The sequence below is a fragment of the Balaenoptera acutorostrata genome, chromosome 15 (assembly GCF_949987535.1).
Source record: "Balaenoptera acutorostrata chromosome 15, mBalAcu1.1, whole genome shotgun sequence".
NCBI lineage: Eukaryota > Metazoa > Chordata > Mammalia > Artiodactyla > Balaenopteridae > Balaenoptera > Balaenoptera acutorostrata.
Window position 1 is genome coordinate 88,808,896 of NC_080078.1, and position 10,741 is coordinate 88,819,636.

Sequence of the window (10,741 nt, forward strand, 5' to 3'; positions counted from 1 at the left end):
ACCATGTGCTGGGGGGAGGGCTGGCATAGGAGGACCTCCATACATCACTGTCCTCACCACCACCATCACCACCATCATCACCATCATCACCATCACCACCATCATCACCATCACCATCATCATCACCATCATCACCATCACCATCATCATCACCATCACCACTATCATCACCATCACCATCATCACCATCACCATCATCACCATCACCACTGTCACCATCACCATCACCATCATCATCACCATCACCACTATCATCACCATCAGCATCATCACCATCACCATCATCATCACCATCACCACTATCACCATCACCATCATCATCATCATCATCACCACCATCATCACCATCATCATCACCATCATCACCATCACCATCACCATCACCATCACCACTATCATCACCATCACCATCATCACCATCTTCATCATCACCATCATCACCATCACCATCATCATCACCATCAGCATCATCACCATCATCACCATCACCATCACCACTATCACCATCACCATCATCATCATCATCACCATCACCATCATCACCATCACCATCACCATCACCATCTTCATCATCACCATCATCACCATCACCATCATCATCACCATCAGCATCATCACCATCACCATCATCATCACCATCACCACTATCACCATCACCATCATCATCATCATCATCACCACCATCATCACCATCATCATCACCACCATTGTCATCACCATAGTTTGCCTACAAAGCAAGGGAGAATCTCCCTAGAAGTGGAACCCAGGAGGCAAGGACACCCCCAGACAGTGCTTCTGTCACTGTGAGCGAGGCCTGGACAGAAGGAAATTAACACCTCCCAGGCCATGTAGAGACGTAATTAATGAAGGTGATGAGGAAAATATTTATTAAACACTCGGGGTTTTTCCACTTCCCTGACCTGAGGCAACCGGCTATGAGTCACTTGTCACTCGCAGCTGAGTTAAGCAGGCTGGGCAGCCCCCACCTTGCTCAGCCAAGCGTGGAGCGTGCCATCTGGAACCCCACCCAGCACCACTGCCCCACACGGGCTCCTGAAGCCTGAATTCTATTCCATTGTGCAGATAGGCACATTTTGTTTATCCTTCACCCATCAATGGGCACTTAGTTCGCTTCTATCTCTTGGCAGTTGTGAATAATGCTGCTTTGAACATGGGTGTGCAAACATCTTTTCAAGTCCCTGCTTTCAGTTCTCTTGGGGATAATATACGCAGACGTAGAATTGCAGGATCATACGGTAATTCTGTTTTTAGGGGTTTTTTTTGCAGAATTGCCAGACTGTTTTCCACAGCGGCTGCACCATTTTACATTCCCACCAGCAATGCATGCAGGCGGACTTTTTGAAAAGCCCCCAGCGGGTAGAGGATGGGGTGGGTGTGCTCTTGAGAAATGCTGACATAAATTCCCTGGAAATTGAAGTCCTAGCTACCCCTGGCCTCCCCCAGTGGCCCCAGCCCACGCAGGAGCCGGGATCCCGTGTCACTTGCAAACACGGAAGGGATGAGAGCAGGAAACAAAGACTGAATCAGAGCAGCTACAACTCTGAGGAGGTGCGGGCGGCAGAGGGGGCTTCCAGGGGAAGAGAATGGCTTGGCCAGGGAGGGGCGGGTCCTCCTCAGGGCTGGGTCCTCCGTGGGGCCAGGCACCCCCAGCCCAGCGCATGGGGAGCAGCCGGGAGAAGGGACCATCCCCATGAATGGCTGAGCCCAGGAGGGTGTCCAGCCCAGGCCCAGCACACCTGGGGGCAGGCGGCCAGCCTTTCTGGTCTTTGACCCTGAAAGCTGCAGCTCCCAGCCCATCAGCTTGATCTTCTCCCCAAAACCATTCTCTGGGTTACTTGGTCTGGGCTGCCAGGCTGCCGGGACAGCCCCCTCTCCTGGGAGTTGCACCGCCACCCACCCAAAAGCAGTAAGGGTCCCCCACAGGGGGTAGAGTGGGCTGGGGGCACCTTCTCTGCAGGTTCCAGGCCTGGGATTCTGGAAGGGGATTTAAAGGGGCACCAGTGGAGCCTGGATCGCAGCCGGAGAGACGGCAGAATGCGTACTGGCTGTAGGAGATGCAGCGGCCGGAACAGGAACAAGGTAGGGGTCGGAAAGGGGGAAGCAAAGGGGCAAGATCACACCTGGGGCAGAGCCTAGTGATGTGCTGGACGGTGACACCGCTGGGCAAGGGAGGGAGGAGGGAGGAGGGGGAGAGGAGCTGCAGGTTTGAGGACCAAGGGCTCGAAGGTGGGAGCCCAGCCCCCTCCCTCGGTGGGTGGTGTGTGGACGGGGGACCCGCTGGGAGACGCCCAGCCGCCCGCCGCTGGACCGGCTCAGGACAGGCGTGAGTGGGAGGTGCTGAGTGGTAACTGCTGGGTGCAGGAGGCCACCCAGGAAGCCGGTGCTGCGGTGGGGAAATAGCCCTGGCCTCGAGAATGTGGTGTCCTGGGCCCGGCTCTCCACCAAGGTCCCTTCTCTCGCTGTTTCCCGTGCGCTGGGCTGGGGGTGCCTGGAGCCCACTGAGGACCCAGCCCTGCACCCCCAGTGGACCAGGTTAGGGGTGTCTAGGAAGTCAGCACCCCCGCCCACCCCCCCAGGGTGGACAGTGGGTGCCCTCCCCCACCTTTTGCTAAAACAGGTGCCAGGCCGCAGGGGTGCAGCTCCCAGGTACCTCGCTCTGAGGCATCAGCGCAGCACGGATGTCCTGCAGTAGCAAGGACCTTGCTCTCCCATCACGCACCCTGTGCTCCCCTGCCGACGGGCACTGGGCTGTCTGCACGAGCTTGGCGGGGTTACGTGCAGTCTGTGTTTTAGCAGCTCTGCCGGGTCATTCCCCCCAAGGTGGAGGCAGGTAACCACAACCACCAGTCCTCTCTGGAGTCACCTGTGCCAGCTCCTCAGGGACCTCAGAGACGTCCCCGAGACGAGGAACAAAGCAAAACACAGAGCACAAGTGGCCCCCATGGCGGCCAAGCAGGGAGAAGGGCCCCAGCCCCGTGTCCACGCCAGGGCGTGGCCATCAGCACGAGGACGGGACCACACCGGTGACAGGGATGGAGCAGTGGGGAAATGTGGACACAATGTTAGGAGAGGGTGTCTCTCAAGCTGTGTGATGCGAAAGTGGCCGTCACCAGCCAGGACTGGAGAGAACGTGGACACAGGAACGCAGCCGCTGTGTGCGTGTGGAACCATGAGCGAATTGTTCTCCTTTAAAAATATCCTTTAACGTTGTTATAATGTCGATCTTGCAATAAATAAGATGCCTGGGACAAACAGGAGGCAGAGAGCGAGACAAATAAGAGGGATAGAGACAGAGAGACACACAGAGAGCCAAGGGGAGAATAAGGCCTGGTGGGGGCGGAAGATCAGCAGGGCCGGGGCGGGAGCAAATGGAACTGGCCTGATGAGGGGTGTGGGACGTCCTGGCCCAGGGGTCTGGGGTCTCTGGGGAGTCTTGGCAGTTGGACACTGGGGAGGGCAGGGCTGGGACAATGCACGGGGTGCAGACAGCGGGCAGAAGAAAGGCTGGTCGATATTCTTGATGAAATGCAGGGGCCTGTCTGCACTGGTGGCCAGCACAGCCCCTGAGCTGGAATCCCGGATGCAAGCGCTGCACAAAGGCACACAGATCTGGCCAGGGGACCCATGGGGACAGCGGCAAGCAGAGGTGACGAGCCAGGTGCAGAATGGGGAACAAGAAAAGCGAACGAAGCCTGGGTGTGGGCAGAGGGGACTCGGGCTCTCTCTTGAGCAGATTCACTGAGCCAGTCGGGGTCCGAGGAGGGGGGTCCTGGGCCATGACCACGTCTGGGGGACCACTGAAGAGACCCATGTGGACACCTCCCAGGACCACAGGCCTCCGCAAGGAGAAGTGGGAGGACACCTGGTGGGGACACGGGTTTGGGGCACGTGGACAGAGGAAAAACGCTGGCCTGAGCCACAGCAGCGCCAGCTCTGAGGCCAAGGGCACAGAGAGGCAGTGACAAAGGACACCAGGCTTGTGAGGCCTTGGAGGGCGGGGGGATGAGTTCCCAGGAGGTGCCGCTGGAGGGGGGCCTCCAGGGGAAACTACCTGAGTGGTCTGGGGGGTGGCGGCTGATGGGCTGGGCCTGTCGGGGGCTTCGGGGCTGGATGGAGCCGAGGGCAACAGGGGCAGCATGGGGGTGGGGTCTGCACAGGAGGAGGACGTGGGGACCTGGCCACGGTCACCAAGGTGCCCAGGTTCAGAGGTGACCTCAGGGGGGCTGCTGGCCCAGCCAGGGGCGTCTGGAAGGGTCTGTGGGAAGCATTTCCGGGGGAATGAGAGGTGTGGCTGTGGAGGGCATCCAACAGGCCCGGCCCCAGCCCGGGCGAGGGAGGAGCCATGGGGCGGGGAAGACGGGCGGGACGCAGGGGTGCCTGTGCAGGCCTCGCAGAGCCCCAGAGGCGCCTGGCGGGGCCTGCACACACGGGCACCCTCGGGCCCCGCAGAGCCACAAGCCACCCCACTTCCTGCGGTGATCAAGTCATCTGGGATCCGGAAATTGAGCCGGCTCTTCAAATCCCCTCTGGGTCTGCGTGTTCCTGGGGTTTCATAGAACATTCAGGCCTCTCAGTGAGCCAGAAAATCGCATTTCTACCCTGGAATGAGAAAATGAGAATTCTCCCAAGTGGGAAAGGGCCCAGTTCCTCTGCAGGGCGCTGGCCACGGGCCACACAATCATGGAGAGTTTTGGAAAGATTTCCTCACCACTAAGTGGGTTTAGATGTCGTTCACCCTCGCTGAGAACTCACTTGAACCCGCCTCGCCCACTGACTGGCCTGTTCAGGTCAGAGCAAGCTGGTACAAGCTGGATGGGGTCCGGGTGGCCGCCAGGCTTCCGGGGCCCCAAAGACAGCAGACACCTCCCCGGAAGGAATCTCGGGGACCAGGAGCCACCCCTCTTTTATGCCCCTGGGCCCTCTCTCCTGACGCCCCCGGTAGCCCTTCCAGTGGCCTTGGCCAGGCCCCGGGGCTTGGAGAGGGCCAGTCGGGGACCCACACACCCTCAGGCAAAGCCCCAGAGCCTCAGCTGGTCCCCAGGAGGGTCAGCCCGGCCCGAGGATCTTCTCCCGGCCGCAGGCCTGACCAGCCCCATCTCTCGTCCAGACGCAGCGGCTCTGTCTCCTCGCACACCCCGGGCCCTCCGAGGAGTCAGACCCCGCCCGCCCAGGGCTGGCAGCGCCCCTGCCTGCGTCCACAGCGCCCACCTGGCTCTCCCGGCTCGCCTGCGGCCTTGCCACCCCTGCCGGCCTGGGGCCACACTTGGCCCTCCTTTCCAGCTGCCCCAGAGCCATGTCAACACCGGCATCAAGGCCACAACACACGCACTTGTCAGGACCTGGGTGGCAGCGCCCCCAGAGGTGGCATCTCCCTCCCAGCAAACTCCCAGCCCCCCACCTCACCCCGGCAACTGCCCCAGGGCAGCAGCAGCTACAGCCTCTTCGTTGCAGCCCCTGGAGCTCGGCTTCTCAGATGGGAATTTGTCTCTCATTTTCCAGGGAGGGGCTCTCGGGCCTGGGCACCTGTCAGCCGGATGGGGCAGGGCCGACCAGGATATCTGGCCGTGGCTGCCCCTCTGGAGGTCAGAAAGGTCCTGGGTGGGGGAGGAAGGTGGGTCAAGGGCTCAGGCCACTCCGCCCTGGCTCGGCCAGTCCTGGTGACTCAGTGAGTGTGGTCAGCAGGAAGGGGCCATCCCAGGTCACAGTTCTGGGACCCTGATAAAGCCATCCTGAGCAGAGGGGACACTGGGGGCCTCTTTACAGAACTACAGAGCCCAGCAATACATTGCCTTCCAGGAGCGAAGAAGAGGGAAGAGAGGACAAGTGGTTCTGGAGGACTTCCTGGAGGAGGTGGGGTAGAGATTTGCATAGTCAACAAAGGAGGAAGCTTTCAAGAACACTGTAAGTGCCAAGGCATGGGGGTGGGGGACGACCTGCAGGGTGCCGTGGCGAGAGGAAGGTCCTGGCTGGAGTGGACACGGCAAGCGGAGCACTGGGAGGGTGAGGGTTAGGGTCAGGGTTAGGGTCAGGGTTAGGGTTAGGGTTAGGGTCAGGGTTAGGGGGTGCGGTGGGGCAGGCCGGGCAGGGAGCCAGGAGCCAGGCAGGGGGGTGTGAGCTCCAGCACCAGGCCAGTGGGGGACACGGGACAAGGCCACCGAACGAGGGAAGGACGGGGCAGGAGGGGCACAGGGGAATCCGGAGGCCGAGAGCAGGACGGTCCACCCCGGCTCCACTGGAGAAGCAGAGGCCCCTGCCTCTTGGCGGCCTGGGTCTGTCCCTCCCTTCCACGGGCTGACGCTCTTTTTTGCTGGTTGTCATGAGTAGCAGGGCATTTGCTCCTGGGGAGGTAGCAGCTTGGGGGTGAAGATGCCAAGGGCGGGGTCTCAGTAGCACGGTTCGCTGAGATTCCCACCCAAATAAAACATGAAGAAAGGCCCAAGCAGCGCTGCAAATAGTTGTTGATAATTTGAAGGTCTGCGTTTATTGTCTTTAACACAAAAACACCCTCGATGCAATATAATCTTCCTAGTCACAAGGCAATTATAGGATTGATGAATAACATTGTGCATTACAGGTGGGAGGCTTGGTGGGCGTCTCTCTGCCATGATGGACCCCGCGACGCATACATAGCTGTGTTTGAAGCTAATGTAGCGACTCACCTGAAGTGGGGTCCTTCCGGAATGTGAAGTCTCCACCAGGTGGACCTTCTGACCGCACCTCCACCCTCATACTGGCAGGGCGGGCACTGGGAAGGCCTGGGCAGTTCCCATGCCCTCTGCCTGGCAAAGACACTTGCCTCTTTATGGAAGCAGATGCAGAAAGACCGCACAAGTGGGTCCACAATGAAATTCAAATGATTTTTATAGGGAAGTGCTAGGCAGCCAAGGCCCTGGGTCTGGACAGTGTTGGGCTCTGCGGGCGCCGGGGGGCCGGGCACACCCCTTCCCGCAGTTTCGGCAACGCGTGTGCCGTGGTGCCCCCAGCACGGGGGGGGGCTTCTCCCCACTCTGCTGTCTGCCTTTCCTGGAACTTAGGGTGCCCCGGGTGCCCTCAGATGGTGTCCTTAGGGCTCAGGGCTCTAAGGGAGGGCAGGGAAGTCCAGACTCCATCTTTTTCTACTCAAAACCTAATCTCTAACGCCAGGCTCTCTGAGCAATTTCCAGCTGGTGGCTTCTAAAGAGAACATGACACCGCCCGCATCTGCCTGCCCAGACGCTGAGTTATCACCGGCGGAATAAACCACATCCAAGTAAGTGCTTGTGAACGAGGGTCTCTGTTCTCCTGGGCCCAAAGCTCCCATCACCTCCGCCAGAAGGGCAGCCTGGGCTGGGATGGTAAACGCGTGTTACTCCATGTGATTTATCTGTGAATCTGTAACCCCAGGGAGAGCCTTCCCCGTCCACCAGCATTTTGGGAGAATGCCCGGGACCTGTGCAGGGGAATCAGATTCCCCAGCAGCTGCCTTCAAAGGCCGCAGATACTCTAAAAAAGACAAAGATGGAATTGAAACTCCCGAGAGCCACCTTGCTGGGGAGACACAAAGAGTGAGGAACAGTGGGGAGGTTCGTGGCCCCGAGTCAGCCCTTCACAGTTTGCCTGGACCAGCCAGCAGGCGTTTGCACCGAGCTGGACGGTGTCCCGGCCCAGCGAGGCCGACATCTCAGTTCACATCAGAGGTTAGCAAAGCAGTGCGGTTGGAACACGGAGATCCTGCCATGACGGTGGCAGCTTGAGTGGAGGGCCTGCGCGCCCCCAACGTGGCACTGAGCACTGTGAGAGGGGCGGGAGGCTGACAAAGTGACCCAGGGAAAGGTCAGCAGGCAGCCATGCAGAGTCCAGAGCCATCAGCTCTGCCCCAAAGGGGCTCTCCCCGCCTAGGGTGGAATTACAACCTTGAGGACAGAAAACGGTTTGACCGTCCGTAGATTCTTGCTACCAAAGACCCTCCCAGTGGCCCATGCCCTCCTCTCACTTGACAAGCTTAATCCCCCATGAAGCCCTGCCTTCCAGGAAGTTTGGACGTCTCTGGGCTGAGTCTCTTCCTGGGACCACTCTGACCTCAGGATTCTCTTCTTTGGTAAGCCAGCTGTCAGCCCACACCTGGACCGCACTGAATAATCATCCTCACCTGGCCATAGCGTCTAACAGGTCACAACAGCTCACACAGCCACTGTCTGTAACCAAGCCTGACCTCCTTAACCTTCAGCAAAATCCTCTTTCTCATGCGAAACAGTGAAATCAGCCTACTTTGTTGCAACATGTTTTCACCATTTCTGAGATGTGGTGTCAATTGTCATTAGGTGGAAATGGACATCTTGGGAAGTCAAAAAAGGAAGAACATTGGCAGTTTCAAATGATACAACTGATACATATGCAAAATTCACCAAAATGGAAGTGAACATAGGATTTTAAGTGTTCTTCAAATAAAGCACGCTAGCTAAGCTATGTTGTTTTCGGATACCATGTCTGATGGCCCCTTTTCCAGGCCAGACCACCAGACTGGGGTGTCAAGTCTCGTGTGGCAGCGGGGGAGCTTCCTGTTTCCAACGACATGGAGAAAGATTCTGTCTCTCTCTCTTCACTTCTCTTCTGATCTCAGGAGGAGACACACTTTCCCCAAAGTGAGATGTCCACAGAGCCTGCTGAAGTCCATGGAGAGTGGGGGTGTGTCTGCACCAGCTCCTCCATTTCAGTTCTTGGCGGGAGGGGCGCCAAACACTATGCCAGGCGACAACGATTGACCATAAAAACGTGAAGCACCTGTTCTGAGCCCCCTCGAGCTGCCGGGACAGGCAGCAGAGGGGAGCCAGAGGGACCTGGGTTCGTGCTTTCCTTCCCTTTTAATGACTTCCTCTGCAGACAAAACCCCACCGGGATAGAACTTACCGAGTTCAGAATGTTCCAGGACACTTTATCAGGCTGCCCTTGTTCTCAAAGGCTGCTGCGCTCTGCGGGTGACCTCTTGGGCCTCCTCCCACGCCTCCTAGCTCCTCCAAGGCGAGGAGAGAGTCTCCCGACCCCACAGTGCTGGTGGCCAGGGTCTGAGCTAGATCATGGACCCCTTGACATCCAGGGCTGCCCCCGTGGCAGGCTGCACAGCACGTGGTCCCAGGGCGCACAGGTGTTCCCGGCGCCCCTCAAGGTGCCTGAGCTCAGGGTTAGCCTTGAGCACCAGAGATCTGCGTTTTGCATTAATACACCTGAAATGTTTGTTCCCGATTTACCTTTCAGATTGTGCCTGTAGCCGAGTCCTGTGGGAGGATCCCCGGTGCAGACACGGTCCAACAAGACAAGATTCCTTGGGGGCCTCGGGGCCGGTGTTTCCCCCCACGGCGGATGAGGGCCTCTGTGGCCTGTGGGCAATGGAGGCAATGCCCCAAAGGGAGCTGGCTCCTTCCACCCTCTCGTTCCTCTGTGCCGGTCACATCCAAGAAAACGTCTTCTTAGTGACAGCCCATCTCCAGCACCTGTCTGACACTCGCCAGTGTCCCTTTACAAACAAGGAAAGAGCAGGTCTAAGGCTCAGGGGCCCTTCGCAGGCAGCAGTGTTTGGCTAAAATCAAATACCACTTTCTCTTTTACCTATTTTTTATGGTAACCTCTCTATGGTAATGACACAGATTTACCTTTTAAAAACTAAACTCACTCTTTTAGTAAAATACATAAATTGCTCAGAGGAACAAAATGTGTAAATAATGGTTTCAAGGAATAAAATCCAAAATGAAGTTTGGAAACACCAAGTCTGACCCTGCTTCTGACATTTGAAATGCTTTCACAGCATCACCGTCAGAAGATCGGCTAGTTCTGCTCACACACCTCCCGTGACGGGGAGCTCACTACCTACAAAAGGCATCTCCATTCGGCTCTCCTGGGAAATGCTGCTCCCAGCAGCTTCCACACTGAGCCCGGGTCTGCAGGGCAGCTCAATTCCCTGTCCTCATGGGGAAATCTTCATGGAGCGGGCACCCGTCCACTCCCAGCAGCCTCCTCTGCCAGGCAGAACGGCCGACTCCCCAGCAGTTCCTCATCCTCTTGGAGGGAACTTCTCCAACCAGGAACAACAGTTGCTGGTTTTCTACTCTTAAAGGGTAGTGCCAGGAGCGGAGACCAGTCTTCTAGGAGTAACTGGACCTCGCCCCAGCTTCCAGGAGTGGAGGCATGGAGGCGGCCGGGAGCCCTGCAGACATCACCAGGGACTCCCAGGACCAGATGTGAGTGGGCAAAAGCCCAGCACCGAAGGAAGAGCATTTCACAAATAACTGTGTGAACGGGACATTCTCCCATAAGCCCCAGCACCTCCTTCTCTGGCTCTGGCTCCCCACCCCCGCACAGGAAGAGGCCAGCCTCTTGCATCTCCTTTGTGGTTCCACGGGCTTTACCAGGCTCAGGTCACACTGGTCATTTCTCCCTCACCCAACTTATCTCAGGATTCAAATACACAAACGCACACACACACACACACACACACACACACACACACGGTTGACTTTTGTAGGCTTCTTTTTAAAATAAATTGATTTTAAGGAAAATAAAAAGGAAAAATTGTGGAGTGTTGTTGTGGTCAGCTATTAATATTTCACTTCTTGGCAGCTCTTATGAGCCCTTACATGGGGCCAACCTCTGGCCCTGTTTTATTTCATTCAATGTTTTCAACAGCCCTTTAAGGAAGCTCCATCATCACTCCTCTTTCACAGATGAGGAAACTGAGGCTCAGAGGAAT

General features: G+C 57.4%; 1 long non-coding RNA gene across 1 annotated transcript; it reads left to right on the top strand.

Moving 5' to 3' along the window:
- Nucleotides 1-1,575: 1,575 nt before the first annotated feature.
- On the top strand, nt 1,576-10,507 carry LOC103020716 (uncharacterized). The gene is made up of 6 exons (XR_451270.2): nt 1,576-2,100; nt 5,521-5,603; nt 5,818-5,922; nt 6,596-6,852; nt 7,165-7,270; nt 9,253-10,507. It is a non-coding gene; the product is annotated as an uncharacterized LOC103020716 (long non-coding RNA).
- The last annotated feature ends 234 nt before the right edge of the window (nt 10,508-10,741 follow it).